Raw genomic sequence first — 23,146 nt, 5'->3', positions numbered from 1 at the left:
TGATAATCTTAAAAGCTTCCAGAGAAAAACTAAATGCTACATAGATGGAAACAACAATAAGAATGGCAGCAAAATTATTATAAAAAGTAAGTTGGTGTAGAAGATGATGGAATTACATACATAAAGTGTTGAAAAACATATTAAGTTATAATTCTATACATTGAAAATATATTTCCCATCAAATAGACTAAATCAGGGCATTTGCAGACATACAAAAGCCAAGGAAGTTATTTCCAATAGGAGTATACCTCAGGAAATGCAAAAGAATGTTCTTCAGGAGAAAAAGTAATAATACTAGATGGAATTGTAAATTGTCAGGAACAAAATGAAGAGCAGCAGAAAGGGTAAGTACATGGTTAAATATTTTTAAATATATTAAATAAAAATCAAAGATTACATATATGTTTATAGCAATAAATTGAGGGTTTTATAACGTATGTGTATAATAAACTGTATTACACCAGATTATATATATTGGAAGAGAGATATGGAATTTTACAAATGCAAGGTTCTTATATTGTATATAAACTAATGAGATATGTGAAATTAGACTGTAATTAGTTCAGGATTTATACTATCGTATTTTAGAAAAAGCACTAAAAATAACACAAAATATAGCTGAAATTCAATAAAGTGATAACATCAAATGCCAAAATAACCTTAGTTAACACAAAAGAGAGAAGAAAAGAAGAAATGGAAAAACAGACTACACAAATACAAAACAAATAGCAAGATGGTAAACTAAACCAAACCATAGGAAAAATTATACCAAATATAAATGGGCTAAAACACAACCATTGAAAATCAGATTATCAGATAAAAAAAATAAAGCAAAGCCCAACTCTGTGTTTTACAAGAAATACACTTTTAATATAGGAACATAAATGAAATTAAAAGAATGGAGAAAGACATACCATGGCAGTACTAATATTAATATCAGAAAATGTAGACTGTATGGAAAAGGGTAATGCCAGAGAGAGTGAGAGAGTCTGTTCATACTAATAAAATGGTTACTTTATCAAGAAGACAAAATGTGTATTCACCTAAGAAGAAAGCTTCAGAATATCAAAATAAAAACTGAAATTTAAAAAGAAATATATAAAGACATAATCATAAACAAATATTTTAATGCTTCCCTCATAAAGATATGACAAGTAGATACACCAGTAAAATATAGATTTGAATATTACTCATCTTGATCTAATGTACATAAGTCAGAAAACACAATCTATTATTCAAATTTACATAGAATATTCACCAGTGCAGAACAAATTCTGCGCTATAAAACAAGCTTCAGTAAATTTCAAAGGAATGAAATCATATAAAGTATGCGCAGCGGTTACATGGAATTATATTACAAATCAATTAATAATCAATTATCTATAATATCCAGAAATACTTGATAGTTAGTTGATATATCTATGATTCAAAGAAATTATATGAAAAATTAGAAACTACTTTGAACTAAATTATAAAGAATGCAGAGCATATCAAAAGTTGTGGTTGCCTGGGCAACATGAAGAAACCTCATGTCTACAAAAAACACAAAAATTAGCTGGTTGTGGTGGCACATGCCTGTAGTACCAGTTATTTGGGAGGCTGAGGTCGGAGGATTGCTTAAACCCAGGAGGTGGAGGTTGCAATGAGCTGTGATCACAAGACTGCACTTCAGCCTTGGTGACAGAGCAAGCCTTGTCTCAAAAAAAATGTGGATGCAGCTAACATAGTGCTAAAAAGTAAACATATAGCTTGAAATGCTTAAATAAATAAAAAAGAAAGACTTTTTATTTTGAATTTCATACATAAGTGAGATTATACAGTATTTATCTTTCTCGCTCCGACTTACTTCATTTAGTAGAATGCCTTAAAGACTCATCAATGTTATTGCAAATGGCAGGTTTCTTCTTTTTATGACTTAACAATATTCCAATTATTATTATTATATAATACACAGACAGAGACACACAATTTTTTATCCATCCATCCACTGATAAATACTTGGATTGTTTTCATGTCTTAGCTATTGTGACTAATGATGTAATGAGGAGATGTTGGTCAAAGGGTACTAACTTTCAATTATAAGATGAGTAAGTTTGGAGGATCTAATATATACAGCATGGTTATACAGCTAACAGTACTGTATTTTATATACGAGGAGAGTAGATCTTAAATGTTCTCACCACACACACACACACACACACACACACACACACACACACACAATAACTATGTATAGTGATAAATAGGTTCATTAGCTAGATTGTGATAATTATTTCACAATGTATACATATATCAAAATGTCATGTTGTACACAGTAAATAGCTTCAATGTTTATTTACCATTTATATCCTGGTAAATCTGGAAGTAAGAAGAAATGTTTAAAACTAGTGACCTCAGCTTTAATCTTAAGAACCCAGAAAAAGAAGAGCAAATTCAGCCCAAAATAAATAGAAAAGATAAATTAATGATAATTAAAGTCAATGAAATAGAAATTGAATAAATGACACATAAAATCAACACAGTCAAGCATTTTCATTTAAAATTGAATAAAAATAATAAATTACTAGTAATACTGATAGAGAAAAGGAATAACATTATGATATGGTTTAGCTGAGTTCCCACCAAAATCTCATCTTGAATTCCCATGTGTTGCGGGAGGGACCTGGTGGAAGGTAATTGAATCATGGGGGCAGGTATTTCCTGTGATATTCTCATGGTAGTGGATAAGTCTCATGAGATCTGATGGTTTTATAAGGGGGCGTTTCCCTCCACAAGTACTCAAGCACTCTTTTGTTTGCCTGCTGACATCCATGGAAGATGTGACTTGCTCCGACTTGCTCCTCCTCACCTTCTGCCATGATTGTGAAGCCTCCCTAGCCATGTGGAACTGTAAGTCCATTAAACTCTTTTTCCTGTGTAAATTTCCCAGTCTTGGGTATGTATTTATCAGCAGTGTAAAAACGGACTAATACAGTAAGTTGGTACCAGTAGAATGGGGCACTGTTGAAAAGATACCCAAAAATGTGGAAGCGACTTTGGAACTGGGTAACAGGCAGGGACTGAAACAGTTTGGAGGGCTCCGAAAAAGACAGGAAAATGTGGGAAAGTGTGGAATTCCTTAGAGACCGGTTGAATGGCTTTGACCAAAATTCAGATAATGACTTGGACAATGATATCCAGGGGGTCTCAGATGGAGATGAGGAACTTGTCAGGAACTTAAGCAAAGGTGACTCTTGTGATGTCACAAGAGACCAGCAGCATTTTGCCCCTGCCCTAGAGTTCTGTGGAACTTTGAAGTTGAGAGAGATGATTTAGGGTATCTGGCAGAAGAAATTTCTAAGCAGCAAAGCATTCAAGAGGTGACTTGTGTGCTGTTAGAGGCACTCAGTTTTAAAAGGGAAACAGCATAAAAGTTTGGAAAATTTGAAGCCTGATAATGTGATGGAAAAGAAAATCCCATTTTCTGAGGAGAAATTCAAGCTGGCTGCAGAGATTTGCATAAGTAACAAGAAGCCCAATGTTAATAGCCAAGATGATGGACAAAATGTCTCCAGGGCACGTCAGGGGTCTTCACGGCAGCCCCTCCCATAACAGGTCTGAAGGCCTAAAATGAAAAAATAGATTCCTGGGCCAGGCCCAGTGCCCCCCTGCTGTGTGCAGCCTAGGGACTTGGCACCCTGTGTCTCAGCTGCTCCAACCATGGCTAAAAGGAGTCAAGATACAGCTTGGGCCATGGCTTCAGAAGGTGGAAGCCCCAAGCCTTGGCAGCTTCCACGCGATGTTGAGACTGTGGGTGCACAGAAGAATTGATATTTGGGAACCTCTGCCTAGATTTCAGAGGACGTATGGAAATGCCTGGATGTCCAGGAAGAGGGGTGCTGCAGGGCAGAGCACTCATGGAGAAGCTCCACTAGGGCAGTGCAGAAGAAAATATAGAGCTGAAGCTCCACACAGGGTCCCCAATGGGGCACTGCCTAGTGGAGCTGTGAGAAGAGGGCTATCATCCTCCAAACTGCAGAATGGTAGATCCACCTACAGTCTGCACCACTGTGTGCCTGGAAACCCACAGACGCTCAACACCAGGCCATGAAAGCAGCTGGGAGGGAGGCTGTACCCTGCAAAGTCACAGGGGCAGAGATGCCCAAGACCACGGGAACCCACGTATTGCATCAGCCTGACCCGGCTGTGAGACATACAGTCAAAGGAGATCATTTGGGAGCTTTAAGATTTGACTGTCCCGCTGGATTTTAGACTTGCATGGGGCCTTTAGACCCTTTGTTTTGGCCAATTTCCCACATTTGGAATGGGTGTATTCACCCAATGCCTGTATCCCCATTGGATCTAGGAAGTAATTATCTTGCTTTTGATTTTACAGGCTCATAGGCAGAAGGGACTTGCTTTGTCTCAGATGAGACGTTGGACTGTGGACTTTTGAGTTAATGATGAAATGAATTAAAATTTGGGGGACTATTGAGAAGGCATGATTGGTTTCAAAATGTGTCAATATGAGATGCGGGAGGGGCCAGGGGCAAAATGATATGGTTTGGCTGTGTCTCCACCAAAATCTCATCTTGAATTCCCACATCTTGTGTGAGGGACCTCATGGGAGGCAATTGAATAGTGGGGGAAGGTCTTTCCCATGCTGTTCTCATGATAGTGAATAAGTCTCATGAGATCTGATGGTTTTATAAAGGGGAGTTGCCCTGCACAAGCTTTCTGTTTTGGCCTGCTGCCATCCATGTAAGACATTACTTGCTCCTCATTGCCTTCCACCATGATTGTGAGGCTCCTCCAGCCACGTGGAACTGTAAGTCCATTAAACCCTTTTTCCTGTGTAAATTACCCAGTCTCAGGTATGTCTTTCTCAGCAGCATGAAAATGGACTGATATACAGGGCAAATTACTTGCATGAAGAATGAGTGAGGGGACATCATCACAGTTTCTGCAGACATTAAAAATATAAAATCAGGAGAGGCCAAGATGGCCAATTGGAAGCAGCTGTGGTCTGTGGTCCTTACACAGAGAAATAAAAGGAGCGAGTGAAGTTAGCACCTTTAACTGAGATATCCAGTTCTCGCACTGAAACTGACTAGGCAAACAGCTCAACCCACAGAGAGTGAAGAGAAGCAGAGTGGGGTGACCGCCCATCCGGGAGCATCAGGGAGCCAAGGGAACTCCCACCTCCAGCCAAGAGAAGAGGTGAGTGATTGTGTCACCCCACCTGGGAAATCATACTCCTCCCACAGATCTTTGCAACCTGCCGATCACAAGATCCCCTTATGAGCACACACTCCAGGACCTTGAGTGCAATACACAGAGCTGTGTGGAGTGTCGGCAGAGCAGCCACTCAGGCACACACAGAGACACGGAAGTTTTGCATACTCCCACCCTGGGATCTGCAGCAAGGCGGGAAATCCATCTGTGCATGACACTAGGAAGGGGGCTGTAAGTCCAGGGAGCCAAGTGGCATCATTCATTGGGACCCTTTCCATGATGGCTCTTGGGTTGAGACCCACTGGCTTGGAATTCAAGCCATCCAGCAGCAGCAGGCTGGAGTCTGCCTGAGTCATGACTGAGTTCCCAAGGGGAGGGGCTGCTGCCATCTCTGAGATTTGGTAGACTCGGTTGTTTCAGCCTGTCAGCTTTGAAGAATACTGGTGATCTAGATGAGAAGTCCTCCACAGTACAGCACAGCTGCCTTTCCAGATAGTGCCCAGACTGCTTCTTTAAGCAAAACTCCAATCCATTGCTCCTCACTGGGTGAGAACTCTCTGCAGGGGCTTCAGCCACTCAAGCAAGGGTTCTACAGACAGAGCTCTTTTCTCTCCCTGGGATGAAGTTCCCAGTGGGAGTAGGGGCTGTCATCTCTGAAATTTGGTAGACTCAGCTCTTCCAGCCTGCTGCTTTTGGAGAATACAAACGGTCTGGATGAGGAAGGGTGCCCCCAATGTGGTGCACTTGCTCTACTAAAGGGCAGCCAGCCTGCTTCTTTGGGCAGGTTCCTGATCCTGTTTATCTTGACTGGGTGAGCCCTCCCTGCAGGGGTCTCCAGGCACCTTCTACAGGCATGTTCAGGATGGCAACAGGTCAGTGTCCCCCTGGGACAGAGCTTCCAGAGGAAGGAGCAGGCCGCCATCTTTGCAGTTTTGTAGGCTTCACTAGTTATACTTCCAGGTACAGGAAAAACTGAGGCAACTAGGGTCTGGAGCCAACTCCCAGCAAAATGCTGCAGCCCTATGGAAGAATGGCCTGACTATTAAACGAAAAACAAACAAACAAACAAACAGAAAACATTAGCAACAACATCAATAAAAAACACCCCACCAAAAAAAACCCTCCTTTAAAGGTCAGCAGCTTCAAATATTGAAGGTAGATAATCCCGTAAAGATGAGAAAGAATCAACACAAAATGCTGAAAACTAAAAACACCAGAGTACCTTTTCTCCTCCAAATGACTGCAAGACCTCTCCATCAAGGGCACAAAACTGGGCTGAGGCTCAGATGACTGAATTGACAAAAGTAGGTTTCAGAAGGTGTGTGATAACGAACTTTGCTGAGCTAAAGGAGCACGTTGTAACCCATGCAAATAAGCTAAGAATCCTGATAAAACAGTACAGGAGTTGATAGCCAGAATAGCCAGTTTGGAGAGGAACATAACTGACCGGATAGAGCTAAGAAACATAACACAAGAACTTCACAATGCAATCACAAGTATCAATAGAAGAACAGAATAAGTGGAGGAAAGAAACTCAGAGCTTGAAGACTACTTTTCTGAAATTAAGCAGTCAGAGAAGAATAGAAAACAAAGAATGAAAAGTGACAAACAAAAACTCCAAGAAATATATGATTATATAAAAAAACAGACATATGACTGACTGGGGTACCCAAAAGAGATGGGGGAGAATTTAACCAACTTGGAAATCATACTTCAAGATATCATCCAGGAGAACTTCCCCAACCTAGCAAGAGAGGCCAACATTTGAATTCAGGAAATGCAGAAAATTCCGGTAAGAAACTCCACAAAAAGATCAACCCCAAGACACATAATCATCAGATTCTCCAAGGTCGAATGAAAGAAAAAATGTAAAGGGCAGCCACAGAGAAAGGCCAGGACACCTACCAAGGGAAGCCCATCAGACTAACAGTGGACCTCTCAGTGGAAACCTTACAAGCCAGAAGAGATTGGGGGCCAATATTCAACATTCTTAAAGAAAAGAATTTCAAACCCAGAATTTGATATCTGGCTCAACTAAGCTTCATAAGTGAAGGAGAAATATGATCCTTTTTAGACAAGCAAATGCTAAGGAAATTCGTCACCATGAGGCTTGCCTTGCAAGAGCTCCTGAAGGAGACACTACGTACGGAAAGGAAAAACCATTACCAGCCACTACAAAAACACACTGAAGTACACAGACCAGTGAAACTATGAAACAAACACATAAACAAGTCTGCAAAATAACCTGCCAGCATCATGATGCCAGGATCAAATTCACACACAACAATACTAACCATAAATGTAAATGGGCTAAATTCCCCAATTAAAAGGCAAAGAATGGCAAGCTGGATAAAGAGCCAAGACCCACTGGTATGCTATCATCAAGAGACCCATCTCATATGCAAAGACAGATAGGTTCAAAATAAAGGGATGGAGGAAAATTTGCCACACAAATGGAAAACAGAAAAAGGCAGAGGTTGCAATACTAGTTTCTGACAAAACAGACTAAATCAACAAAGACAAAGAAGGGCATTACATAATAGTAGAGGGTTCAATTCATCAAGCAGAACTATCATAAAAATATATCACCCAATACAGGGGCATCCATATTCATAAAGCAAGTTATTAGACACATACAAATAGACTTAGATCCCCACACAATAATAGTGGGAGACTTCAACATTCCACTGTCAATATTAGACAGATCATCAAGACAGAAAATTAACAAAGATATTCAATGTGTGAACTCAGCTCTGGATCAAGGGGACCTGATAGATATCTACAGAACTCTCCACCCCAAAACAACAGAACATACATTCTTCTCATTGCCACATGGCACTAATTCTAAAATTGATCACATAATTGGAAGTAAAACATCCCTCAGCAAATGCAAAAGAACGGAAATTATAACAAACAGTCTCTCAAACCACAAAACATCAAAATAGAACTCAAGATTAAGAAATTCACTCAAAACCACAAAACTACATGGAAATTGAACAACCTGCTCCTGAATGACTCTTGGGTAAATAATGAAATTAAGGCAGAGATCAAGAAGTTCTTTGAAACTAATGAGAACAAAGAGACAATGTACCAGAATCTCTGGGATGCAGCTAAGGCAGTGTTAAGGGGAAAATTTATACCACTAAATACTCATATCAAAAAGCTAGAAAGACCTCAAGTTAACAACCTAACATCTCAATGAAAAGAACTAGAGAAATGAGACAAATACACTCCAAAGCTAGCAGAAGACAAGAAAAAACCAAGATCAGAGCTCAACTAAAGGAGATAGAGACACAAAATACCCTTCAAAAACATCAGATTCCAACCTCTTCAAGGAGAACTACAAACCACTGCTCAACGAAATAAAAGAGGACACAAATGGAAGAACATTCCATGCTCATGGATAGGAAGAACCAGTATCATGAAAATGGCCATACTGCCCAAGGTAATTTATAGATTCAATGCCATCCCCATCAAGCTACCAATGACTTTCTTCACAGAATTGGAAAAAACTACTTTAAAGTTCATATAGAACTAAAAAAGAGCTCGCATTGCCAAGACAATCCTAAGCCAAAAGAGCAAAGCTGGAAGCATCACGCTACCTGACTTCAAACAATACTACAAGGCTACCGTAACCAAGACAGCATGGTACTGGTACCAAAATAGAGATACAGACCAATGGAACAGAACAGAGGCCTCAGAAATAACACCACACATCTATAACCATCGGATCTTTGACAAACCTGACAAAAACAAGAAACGGGGAAAGGATTCCCTATTTAATAAATGGTGCTGGGAAAACTGGCTAGCCATATGCAGAAAGCTGAAACTGGATCCCTTCCTTACACTTCATACAAAAATTAATTCAAGATGGATTAAAGACTTAAATGTTAGACCTGAAACCATAAAAACCCTAGATGAAAACCTAGGCAATACCATTCAGGACATAGGCAGGGGCAAGGACTTCATGACTAAAACACCAAAAGCAATGGCAACAAAAGCCAAAATAGACACATGGGATCTAATTGAACTAAAGAGCTTCTGCACAGCAAAAGAAACTACCATCAGAGTGAACAGGCAACCTACAGAATGGGAGAAAACTTTTGCAATCTACCCATCTGACAAAGGGCTAATATCTAGAATCCACAAAGAACTTAAACAAATTTTCAAGAAAACAAACAAACAACCCCATCAAAAAATGGGCAAAGGATATGAACAGACACTTCTAAAAAGAAGACATTTATGCAGCCAGCAGACACATGAAAAAATGCTCATCATCACTGGCCATCAGAGAAATGCAAATCAAAACCACAATGAGATAACATCTCATACCAGTTAGAATGGTAATCATTAAAAAGTCAGGAAACAACAGATGCTGGAGAGGATGTGCAGAAATAGGAACACTTTTACACTGTTGTTGGGAGTGTAAATTAGTTCAACCATTGTGGAAGACAGTGTGGCAATTCCTCAAGGATCTAGAACTAGAAATACCATGTGACCCAGCAATCCCATTACTGGGTATATACCCAGAGGATTATAAATCATGGTACTATAAAGACACATGCACACATATGTTTATTGCGGCACTATTCACAATAGCAAAGACTTGGAACGAACCCAAATGCCCATCAGTGATAGACTGGATTAAGAAAATGTGGCACATATACACCATGGAATACTATGCAGCCATAAAAAGGATGAGTTCATGTCCTTTGCAAGGACATGGATGAAGTTGAAAACCATTATTCTGAGCAAACTATCACAAGGACAGAAAACCAAACACCGTGTGTTCTCACTCATAGGTGGGAATTGAACAATGAGAACACTAGGACACAGGGTGTGGAACATCACACACCGGGGCCTGTCGTGGGGTGGGGGGCTGGGGGAGGGATAGCATTAGGAGAAATACCCAATGTAAATGACGAGTTAATGAGTGCAGCACACCAACATGGCACATGTAAACCTATGTAACAAACCTGCATGTTGTGCACATGTACCCTAGAACTTAAAGTATAATAATAATTAAAAAATCAATTATTCCAGGAGCTGGTTTTTGAAAGAATTATTAAAATAGATAGACTGCTGCCTAGACTAATAATGAACAAAAGAGAGAAGAATTAAATCAACACAATCAGAAATGATAAGGGGGTTATCACCACTGACCCCCAGAAATACAACCATCGGAAAATACTATAAATATTTATATGCACATAAACTAGAAAAGCTAGAAGAAATGGATGAATTCCTGGATGCATACACCCTCCAAACGCTGAACCAGGAAGAAATTTAATTCCTGAATAGACAAATAATGAGTTCTGAAATTGAGGCAGTAATAAATAACCTACCAACCAAAAAAAAAAAAAAAAAAAAAAAAAAAGCCCCAGGACCAGACAGATTTGCAGCTGAGTTCTACCAGAGGGAATTGGTACCATTCCTACTGAAACTATTCCAAAAAAACTGAAAAGGAGAGACTCCTCCCCAAGTCACTCTATGAGGGCAGCATCATCCTCATACCAAAACCTGGCAGAGATACAACAAAAAAGAAAACTTCAGACCAATATCGTTGATAAATATCAATGCAAAAATCCTCAATATAACACTGGCAAATCAAATCCAGCAGCACATCAAAAAGATTATCTGCCACAATCAAGTAGGCTTTATCCCCAGGATATAAGGTTTGTTCAAAATACACAAATCAATAAATGTGATTTATCATACAAACAGAACTAAAAACAGAAGCCACATGATTACCTCAATAGATGCAGAAAAGACCTTTGATAAAATTCAACATCTATTCATATTAACAATTTTCAATAAACTATGTACTGAAGGAACATATTTCAGAATAAGAGCCATATACGACAAACCCACAGCCAACATCACAGTAAATGGAAAAAAAAAAAAGTTTAAAAAAAAAAAGTCAGAAACATTCCCCTCGACAAGTAGCACAAGACAAGGATTCCCTCTCTCACCACTCCTATTCAACATAGTATTGGAAGTGCTGGCCAGGGCAATCCGGAAAGAGAAAGAAACAAAAGGTATTCAAATAGGAAGAAAAGAAGTCTAATTATCTTTTTTTGAAGATGACATGATCCTAAACTCCATTGTCTCAGCTCAAATCTTCCTAAGTTGTTAAGCAACTTCGGCAAATCTCAGGATACAAAATCAATGTGCAAAAATTGATTGCCTTCCTATACAATAAAAACAGGCAAGCAGAGAGCCAAATCATCAATGAACTCACATTCAAAATTGCTACAAAAAGAATAAAATACCTAGGAATATAGCAAACAAGGGAAGTGAAGGACCTCTTCAAGGAGAACTACAAACCACTGCTCAAAGAAATCAGAGTGGACACAAACAAATGGAAAAAAACATTCCAAGCTCATGGATAGGAAGAATCAACATTATGAAAATGGCAATGCTGCCAAAAGTAATTTATAGATTCAATCCTATTTCCATTAAACTACCACTGACATTCTTCACAGAATTAGAAAAATCTATTTTAAAATTCATATGGAACCAAAAAGAAGTCCGAATAGCCAAGACACTCTTAAGCAAAAGAATAAAGCTGCAGGCATCACACTAACTGACTTCAAACTATATTACAAGGCTACAGTAACCAAAACAGCATGGTACTGGTACCAAAACAGCATGGTACTGGTACAAAAACAGACATGTAGACCAACGGACCAGGATAGAGAACTCAGAAATAAGACCACACATCTAAAACCATCTGATCTTTGACAAACCTGACAAGAAACAATCAAATGGGGAAAGGATTCCCTGTTTAATAAATTGTGCCGGGGTAACAGGCTAGCCATATGCAGAAAATCGAAACTGGATCCCTTCCTTACACCATATACAAAAATTAACTCAAGACGGATTAAAGATTTAAATGTAAAACCCAAAACTATAAAAACTCTAGAAGAAAATCTAGCCAATACCATTTAGGACATAAGCACGGGCTAAGATTTCATGATGAAAACATTGAGAGCAATTGCAACAAAAAGAAAAGTGGCAAATGGGATCTAACTAAACTATAGAGCTTCTGTGCTTCTGTGCTTCTGGGCTTTCTGTGCAGCAAAAGAAACTGTTATCTGAGTGCACAGATAATGTGGCAATTCCTCAAAGACCTAGTGGCAGAAATGCCATTTGACCCAACAATCTCATCCCTAGTTATATACACAGAGGCAAATAAGTCATTTTATTATAAAGATGGATGCATGTATATGTTTATTGCAGCACTGTTTATAATAGCAAAGACTTGGAAATAACCTAAATGCCCATTAGTGACAGACTGGGTAAAGAAAATATGGTACATATACACCATGGAATACTATGCAGCCATAAAAAGAAATAAGATCATATCCTTTGCAGGGATATGGATGGAGTTCAAAGCCATTATTCTCAGAAAACTGAGGAACAGAAAAACTAAACACCAAATATTATCACTTATAAGTGGGCACTGAATGGTGAGAACACATGGAGGGGAACAACACACACTGGGGCCTGTTGGAAGGGTTGTTGGAGGAGGTAGAGCATCAGGAAGAATAGCTAATGGATGCTGGGTGCAATAAGTAGGTGGTGGCATGATCTTTGCAGCAAAACATGATGGCACACATTTATCTATTTAACAAACCTGCACATCTGGCACATGTATCACTGAACTTAAAAGTTTAAGGAAAAGAAAATAAAGAACAAAAAACATGAAGTGGAGATGTTATGAGCAGCTGTATGCCGAAAAATATGACAACATGGAGGTAATGATAAGTACTTGGAAGACAAAAATTAACAAAATTTATCCTAGAAAAAAATATAAAGTGTAAATATCTTTCTATCTATTGAAGAAAATAAATCCAAAATCAAAATCCTTCACACAAATAAATCTCTAGGACCATACGGTTTCCCTAGTGAATTATATTAAACATTTAAGGAAGAAATACCAATTCTACACAAACTCTTTCAAAAATTAGAAGAGAGAACACTTCCCATCTCATTTTATGGGGCTATTATAACACTGTCACCAAAATCTGACACAAAATTACAAGGAAAGAAAATTAGGGATTGATATTACTCATGAATATAGAAGCGAAATTTCTTAATAAAGCAGTAGCAAAGAAATACCACCAAAGTATTAAAATGATATTGCATCATTACCAGGTAGAGTCTATTCTAGCAATACAAGTTTGATCTATCACTGTGAACTAAATTTATGAAATTCACCATAATAATAGTCAAACTAAAACCATATGATAATCTTGATAAATGCAGAACAAATATTTAATGTACTTCAGCAGTGACTTAATTAATATTAAAACTTTCAGCATATTAGGAATAGAAGAAAACTTACTGAACCTGATAAAGGGTGTCTATGAAAAATTTACCATCTCAATTAGTCTAGATTTTTCAGGTAGAAATGTTTGGCTGTACCTGACTGGAATTGAAAGTAAAGTCAAAAAGAAAAAAGAAAAAACAAAATAATTATAAAGCACAAACTAATATCCCACTTGGATTTAAGCCCCAGTCAGAACCTTATACAAGAAGTGTGTACACATAAACACACACACACACACACACATACACAACAGATATATGTTTACAGATATTAAATAAAGATAGTTACTGGAAATTTTTAATTCTGCTTTTCAAAATGTTGTAACTCAGATGGAGACAGCAAGTCAGGTGTGCCATATATGGTTGAGCAGCTTGTGCACTGCACAACTAATGGGTCACCATTCACAAACAAAATGACATCTCCTGGAACAGTAAAATGTTGCAGCCCTTTACTATGATATTTGCCTCTGGTAAAAACATAAAGGGGATATGAATTACACCTACCAAATTTCTTCTTACCAAACTTGTAGTCCAATACTAGATAAAGAAACCTGGCTACTACTTAAAAATAAAGTAGACTTTCATATTTATTTCTAAATTTGTTTTCATTGTTCTGCAAACCTTGTGTTGCATTTTCATCCAAGGTACAAAAGGAAGCACCACCTTTGCCCTTCCAAAGTAGTTGTCTGATGCAATATATGTATCACATTTTCCTCCCTCAAAATAAAGTGTGTCTTGAGCGATATGTTCTCAAAAGGGAATCTGAAGAATTACTGTCAAGGGCTAATATTTGATAATTTTTTATTCTCTTCTATTATTTACAGAGATTAACAGAGTTCACAGTATCTTCCAGAGTGTTTTGTTTTGTTTTGGTTTGGTTTTTAGAAAAAATAGAAAAGGTATATCAAACATCTGTTTCTTATACTGGCCCTTCATAAAACTCAAGGTCAAATCATTATGCTATAACTCAAGTGAAAGTATTTTCACTGTATACTCAGTTAATAGAGCCAAGGTCTATTACACTCTGTAGATCTAACTTGATATAGAGATAGAACTACAATTTAGAAAAATTGGTAGATAATATAGCACAGGCATTGTCTCCCAGATAAGTTGTCTCGATTGCACTTTTGGCAGGATCTGTGTAGCAGTCACTTGAAGGTTAAGCTCTCAAAAGTGTCTAGAATTCTGATGCCCCAAGCTATTGATTAAAGTGAAACCCATATGCTTTAGATGAATCTGACATTATGTTATATGACAATTTAAAGACCTAACTTGTATTGTTGCTGAGGCAGAGAACCAGCCCACCCATACATAGAACTGACTGCAGGGGTGCTTTCAGGCATGGCCAAATGTTTTCTTAAAAAAGAAATTTTGGAGACACATGGCAGAATAGGAGGCTCATGACTAGCTCTCATTTCACAGTCACACTGACTAAGCACCTACAAATGGATCAATTCTCTCCAGAGAAAACCAGAATGCAATGGAAAGACTCCTACACACAGGATGACTAAAAAAAATCCACATCAAAATGGGTACAAAAAGTGGAGATTCACTTACATACTAACACCACCCTGAGCACTGCATCTTAAATATGGGAAGGAAATCTCAACTCCTAGCTTCTTCCCAAGAGGTGAGGGGCTTGTACCACACATATAGTGTCCAATTTTTATTGTCCCTGCAGGAGGGATCTTAAATAGCCATACTTTAGGAATACCAGCAACAGTTCATCACAGGATTTCCCTCAAGCACAAAGAACAAAGGAAGGGTTTGGCCATACCAGCACTCCCAACAGTTGTAGTCTGCAGGATGAGTCCAGCTTTAAATTTCCTTCTGGAAAGGGTTTGGCTGCATGCTTCTCCAGCAACTCCCTGTGGCTCTGGCCTCTAGCAAACCAGTATATGGGAGTCTACATAGGAAATAATAAATGTCTTCTAGCCTAAAGGGGATGGAGGGAACTCCCCATGCCTTCTTTCCAGGGTTGCTCCAGTGACAATTTCACCCTTACAATGTCTCCTTGGAAAGAGATTGGAGGCCTCGGCCAGCAAGGAAAGGAGGGCAGCACTTCCCACACTTTCTTTCATGACTTGCTCCCGGGACAAATGTCTTCAGTCTCTCATTAGAGGGAGGCTAGGGTACCTCCCTGTGCCTGAAAGGGAAAAGAGGGCCTCCCTGTGCCTTTTTCCCTAGAATCTGTCAGCAATAATTCTAGACCAGAAAGCTCTCCTCACAAAGATGGTATGAAACTTCTTGCTTGAACAGAGAAGGGGCATTCCCAGCACCTTCTTCCTTGACTTACTGATATCATAATTCCAGGCCTACAATATCTCTGTATAAAGACATTGGAGGCCTCTGCCAGCAAGAACAGGAAAGTGGTACTCTCCACACTTTCTTCCCTGGCGTGCTCCTGAGATAAATTTCTGTGGTCTCTTATTAGAGGAATGCTAAGGGACTTCACAGTGCCTGAAAGGAAAAGAGTACACTCCCTGCACCTTCTTCACTGGTGTACTTCAGATTTAACCCCATATCAGAAGGTTCTTTCTGCAAAGAGGGTGTGAAAATACTGCTTGTTTGATCAGGATAAGTATTTCCTTTACCTCTCATTCTGCCTTGCCCTAGTGATAATCCCAGCCCTAAAGTCTCTTCATACAAAGGGGTGTGGAAGCTTCTGCCAGGAAAATGGCAGAAATGGCACTCCCTGCACCCTCTTCCCTGGCTTGCTCTAGAGATAAACATCTCTAATCTCTCTATGAAAGCAGCCTGGGAAACCAATGTGTCTGAAAGAGAAAATGGGCACTCCCTGCGACTTCCGCTCCAGCTTGTTTTAGTGACAAGTTCAAACTAGAAATCCATCCCTGCTGGAAAAGTGTGAGACTTCTGCTTCCTCAAATAGAAGAGTAGGCACTCACCTCCCATACCTTCTTCACTGGCTTGCTCCAGCAATAAATCCATATTGGCAGGCTCTCACTAGAAGTAGTTTTTGCATGCATTGAGTGTCCCTATTTTTACAGCTTTTACCTAACTGGATCCTAAATCATCTAGCTATGAGAGTTTATGGAGCTGTGCTCTGCTGAGTCTCCTAGACCACAGAAAACAAAAGATGACTTTTAAACTTGTAAACATTGTAGATTCTGGATATTAGCCCTTTGTCAGATGAGTAGGTTGCGAAAATTTTCTCCCATTTTGTAGGTTGCCTGTTCACTCTGATGGTAGTTTCTTTTGCTGTGCAGAAGCTCTTTAGTTGAATTAGATCCCATTTGTCAATTTTGGCTTTTGTTACCATTGCTTTTGGTGTTTTAGACATGAAGTCCTTGCCCATGCCTATGTCCTGAATGGTATTGCCTAGGTTTTCTTCTAGGGTTTTTATGGTTTTAGGTCTAACATGTAAGTCTTTAATCCATCTTGAATTAATTTTTGTATAAGGTGTAGTAAGGAAGGGATCCAGTTTCAGCTTTCTACATATGGCTAGCCAGTTTTCCCAGCACCATTTATTAAATAGGGAATCCTTTCCCCATTTCTTGTTTTTGTCAGGTTTGTCAAAGATCAGATAGTTGTAGATATGCGGCATTATTTCTGAGGGCTCTGTTCTGTTCCATTGATCTATGTCTCTGTTGTGGTACCAGTACAATGAACTCAAACAAATTTACAAGAAAAAAACAAACAACCCCATCAAAAAGTGGGCAAAGGACATGAACAGACACTTCTCAAAAGAAGACATTTATGCAGCCAAAAAACACATGAAAAAATGCTCTCATCATCACTGACCATCAGAGAAATGCAAATCAAAACCACAATGAGATACCATCTCACACCAGTTAGAATGGCCATCATTAAAAAGTCAGGAAACAACAGGTGCTGGAGAGGATGTGGAGAAATAGGAACACTTTTACACTGTTGGTGGGACTGTAAACTATTTCAACCATTGTGGAAGTCAGTGTGGCGATTCCTCAGGGATCTAGAACTAGAAATACCATTTGACCCAGCCATCCCATTACTGGGTATATACCCAAAGGACTATAAATCATGCTGCTATAAAGACACATGCACACGTATGTTCACTGCGGCACTATTCACAATAGCAAAGAGTTGGAACCAACCCAAATGTCCAAACAACGATAGACTGGATTAAGAAAATGTGGCACATATACACCACGGAATACTATGCAGCCATAAAAAATGATGAGTTCATGTCCTTTGTAGGGACATGGATGAAACTGGAAACCATCATTCTCAGTAAACTATCACAAGGACAAAAAACCAAACACCGCATGTTCTCACTCATAGGTTGGAATTGAACAATGAGAACTCATGGACACAGGAAGGGGAACATCACACTCCGGGGACTGTTGTGGGGTTGGGGGAGGGGGGAGGGACAGCATTAGGAGATATACCTAATGCTAAATGACGAGTTAATGGGTGCAGGAAACCAACATGGCACATGGATACATATGTAACAAACCTGCACATTGTGCACATGTACCCTAAAACCTAAAGTATAATAATAAAATAAAATTTAAAAAATAAAAATAAAAAAGATAAACTTGTAAACATTCAGCAGCTATTTCCCCAGGTTCAAAGTAAGCCATCTGATCAAGAGTATGGTAAACTGCCACAGAGCCTCCCATTGGTGTAGGGCAGAGCAAGTGGATTATAATCACTGGCTCTGAGATTCTTTGCAAGGAAAGAAGGAATTGGACTACATATCTAAGATTCCAGCCCCTCCAACTGCATCTCCAAAAAACTGAGTTCTATTCCACCTTTCTCAAGGCAATAGCAAGACTTGACACTCTCTAATTTCTTGGGGCCACTAAGAACAAAGATAGCTAGTTGGAAAAGCAAAAAGAGGCACCTAGAATCACTGGCTGAGCTAATTATGGAAAAATATCTCCTACAAAAGACCATACTAACAAGACTGGGAGAGGTGGTTCTCTTATCTAATGTGCTGAACCAACATAGTCAAGGAAAATGAATGAACAGGAAACTATGTTCCAAATAAAAGAACAAGATAAATATCCAGAAGCTGATACTAGTGAAATGAAGATATGTGACTTACCTGACAGGGAATCCAAAAGGACAGTAATAAAGATGCTCACACAAATAAGGAGAACAATGCAAGAACAAGCTGAAAATTTGAACATAGATAGAAAATATTAAAATGTACCAAACATACACAGTTGAGCTGAAGAATACAATAACTGAACTCAGAAATTCAATAGAGGGGTTAAACAGCAGATTATATCAAGGAGAAAAAAGAACTAGCAAGCTCGAAGACATGTAATTAGAAATCACCTAATCTAATGAGCAAAAGAATAAGAAAGAATTTGGAAAGCCTAGGAAAGTTATGGAAGACCATCAAGCAGAATAATGTATGCATTATTAAAGTACAAGAAAAAAAGAAAAACTTCCCAAGTCTTGGGAAGAAATGAGAAATCCAGACCCAGGAAGCTCAACAGACACTAATACAATGAATCACAAGCAACCCACACTGAGACATAGTATAAGCAAATTGTCAAAAGTTATAGACAAAGACAAAATATTGAAAGTTATAAGGCAAAAATAACTTGTTACATACAAGGACACCTCCATCACACTATCAGCAGATATTTTAACAAAAACCATGCAGGCCAGGATAGGATGAGATGATATATTTAAAAAGCTGAAGGAAAATAAAGCTGAAACTAGAATACTATACCCAGTAATCCTGTCTTTAATAAAGGAGAGATTAACAACCTTCTCAAGGAAACAAAAGCTGAGGTAATTTATCACCACTAAAACTGTCTTGCAATACATGCTAAAAAGGGTCCTTCAAGGTGAGAGAAGACATTGGTAGCAACATAAAAATATATAAAATATAAAACATTGCTAAAAGCAAGTATATAATAAAACTTAGACACTTGTACTGGTGGTGTGAAAATCAACTATATCTCTAGTATGAAGATTAAAATACAAAGCTATTAAAATCAGCTATAGCTTAAATTTATTGAGGTATATGTACTATAAGAGATACAAAATATATCATCACAAAGAAATGTGGGAGAAGGGAATAAAAGAATATTGATTGTATGAGTGATAAATGTTAAGTCATTATCAGTTTAATATAACCTGTTATTATTATAAAGTGTTTTAAGTAAGCCTCATGGTAATCACAAAGCAAAACCTCCTTAGTAGTTACACAAAATATGAGAAGAAAGGATTCAAAGCATGCAACTACAGAAAACTATCAAACCAAAGAAAACATTAACAACAGAGAAAGAGAGGAACAAAGGATCTTGAATTAACCAGAAAACAATTATCACAATGGCAAGAGTAAGTTGTCACCTATCAATAATTATAGATTAAATTCTCCAATCAAATGACATCAAATAGCTGAATGGATTTAAAAAGCAAGGCCCACCTACATCCTGCCTGGAGGAATCCACTTCACCTCTAATAACGCACCTACACAGAAAGTGAAGGGATGAAAATAGATATTCCATGCAAATGGAAACCAAAATAGAGAGGGTGTAGTTATATCAGACAAAATAGATATTAATTTAAAAACTGTAAAAAGATACAATGAAGGTTATTACACAATAATAAAAGGGACAATTCAGCAAGAAGTTATAACAATTTTAAATGTATATGCATGCAACATCAGAGCACCTAAATATATAAAGCAAATATTAACAGATCTAAAGGGAAAGATGGAACGCAATACAATGATAGTAGGAGACTTCAATTCTCCCTTTTAACTTAGAGAGACCATCTAGAAAATAATTTAATGAGAAAAGAGTGGACTTGAATTACACTTTAGGACAAATGTACCTAACAGATATTTACAGAACATTACATCCATAAGCAACAGTATACACATTTTTCTCAGGAATACATGGAACATTCCCCTCGATAGATCATACATCAGGCCACAATACAAATCTTAAAAATTTAATAAAATTGAAGTCATATGGAGTATCTTTTCAGACCATAATTACATGAAACTGGAAATTAATAAGAGGAGGAATTTTGGAAAATTCACAAATATGTGGAAATTGAGTAACACAATCCTGAACAACCAATGAGTCAAATGAGAAATTAAGAGGGTAAGTTAAATATATCTTGACACAAATAAAAAGGAAACATAACATAACATACTTATATAATACAGCAAAATAAGTCCCTAGAGGAACGTTTATAGCAATAAATGCCTAAACCAAAAAAACAGAAACTTTTGTAAAAGTAGCCTGAAATTACACCTCATTTCTCAGAGGAACTAAAAAAAGAAGACAGTAAGTGGAAACTTAGCAAAAGGAAGAAAATAAAAAAGATAAGAGCAGAAATAAACAAGATAAAAACTAGAAAAACACTAGAAAAGTTTTTAAAAACAAAAGTTGAATTATTTGAAAATATACACAAAATTGACAAATCTTTAACAAAGAAAAAAGAATACACAAAATCAGTAGCATTTCTATTTGCCAATAGCAAACATTTTGAGAAAAAAAAAACAAGAAAATAATTCAATTTACAATAGCAACAAATAAAATGCAATACCTATGAATAACTTTAATCAAAGGTGTGAAAGATCTCTACAATAAAAACTATAAAATATGGATGAAATAAATTGAATGGGGCACACAAGAAATTAAATGATATTCCATGTTCATACATTGGAAGAATGAATGCTGTTAAAATATTCATACTTCCCAAAACAATCTACAGATTTAATGCAATTCCTATCAAAATACTATGTTATTCTTCACAGAAATGGAAAAAAAATCCTAAAATTTACGTGCAATCACAAAAGATTGAGAATGGCCAAAGAAATCCTTTGCAAAAAGAATAAAACTGGAGAGAGAACATTAGCAGACTTCAAATTATAGTACTAAGTTATAGTAACCAAAATAGCATGCTACTCACATAAAAACAGGCACTTAGACTAATGGAAATAAATAGACATCCCAGAAGCAAATCTACACATTTACAGTCAGCCCATTTTTGAAAAAGGTGCCAAGAACATATATTGTGGAAAGAAGAGCCTCTTCAATGAATGGTGCTAAGAAACCTGGATATACACATGCATAAAAATGAAACTAGACCCCCATCTCTTATTATATACAAACCTCAAATCAAAATAGATTAAACTTAAATCCAATACCTGAAACTATGAAACTACTAAAAGAAAATATAGGTTAAACACTCTGGGTCATATGTGTTGGCAAAGGTTTCTTGAGTAAGATTTCAAAAATATAAGCAACTAAAGTAAAAATGGACAAATGGGACCACATCAAGCTGAACAGCTTCCGCACAGCAAACGGAACAACATACAAAGTGAAGAGACAACCCATAGAATGGGAAAAAATATTTGCAAACTATCCATTTGACAAGGAATTAATAACCAGAATATATATAAGGAGCTCAAACAACTAAATAGGAGAAAAGAAACAATCTGATTTTAAAATGGGCAAAATATTTGAATAGAAATTTCCCGAAAGAAGACATACAAATAGCCAACAAGTATATGCAAAATGCTCAACATCATAACCATCAGAGAAATGCAATTAAAACTACAATGAGATACCATCTCACCCCAGATAAAATGGCTTTTATCCAAAAGACATTCAATAATGAATGCTGGTGAGGATCTGGTAAAGGGAAAATTCTCGTATGCTGTTGGTGGGAATATAAATTAGTACAGTCAGTATTAGAAATAATAAAGTAGTTTCTTAGGAATCTAAAAATGGAAGTACCATATGATCCAACAATACCACATATTTATGGTCAATTCATTTTCTACAAAGGTGCCAAGAACACATGATAGGAAAAGAACAGTCTCTTCAATAAATGATATTGGAAAAACTGGATATCCATATGCAGAAGAATGAAATTAGATCCTTATCTTAGACCAAAATCATACCAACATAGATTAAATATTAAAAGGTAAAAACTGCAAAATGTAAAACTACTAGAAGAAAACATGAGGTAAATATTCCCTGACATTGTTCTGTGTAATCATTTTTTTAAATATAACCCCCAAATCACTGGCAATATAAGCATTTTAAAAAATGGAATTATATAAAACTAAAAAGCTGCGTAACAAAGGAAATAATCAACGGACTAAAAGAGACAACCTAGATGGAAGAAAACATTTGCAAACTATGTATCTGATGAGAAGTTATTACCCCCTAAATATAACGAACTCAAACAACTCAATACTTAGAAAACAACACAATTAAAAAATGAGCAATTATCTGAATAGACTTTTTTCAAAAAATGACAGGCAAATGGCCAACAGGTATATGAAAACATGATTTTTTGGCTCGTAATGCCTTTCTTATTTCCTATATTATTAAAAGATATATTCGCTCAGCAATAATTATAAATCTATGTTGGTGGGCATACAATATACACAGATGTAATACGTGACACTATCAACATAAAAGAAAGGCAACAGCACTGTATAAGAGCAGAATGTGTTATTACCACTGAAGCTAAGTTGATTAATTCAAACGTTTCTTTTTTAAATTTAAAATATCAGTTGCGGTCCTTATGGTAACTACTAAGAATACAACTAAAATATACAGAAAAGAAAATGAGAAGTAAATAAAAATGGCACACTAATAAAACT

Source organism: Nomascus leucogenys, chromosome X (genome assembly GCF_006542625.1).
Source record: "Nomascus leucogenys isolate Asia chromosome X, Asia_NLE_v1, whole genome shotgun sequence".
NCBI lineage: Eukaryota > Metazoa > Chordata > Mammalia > Primates > Hylobatidae > Nomascus > Nomascus leucogenys.
The sequence above is the reverse complement of the archived record's forward strand: the minus strand, read 5'-3'. Positions refer to the sequence as shown.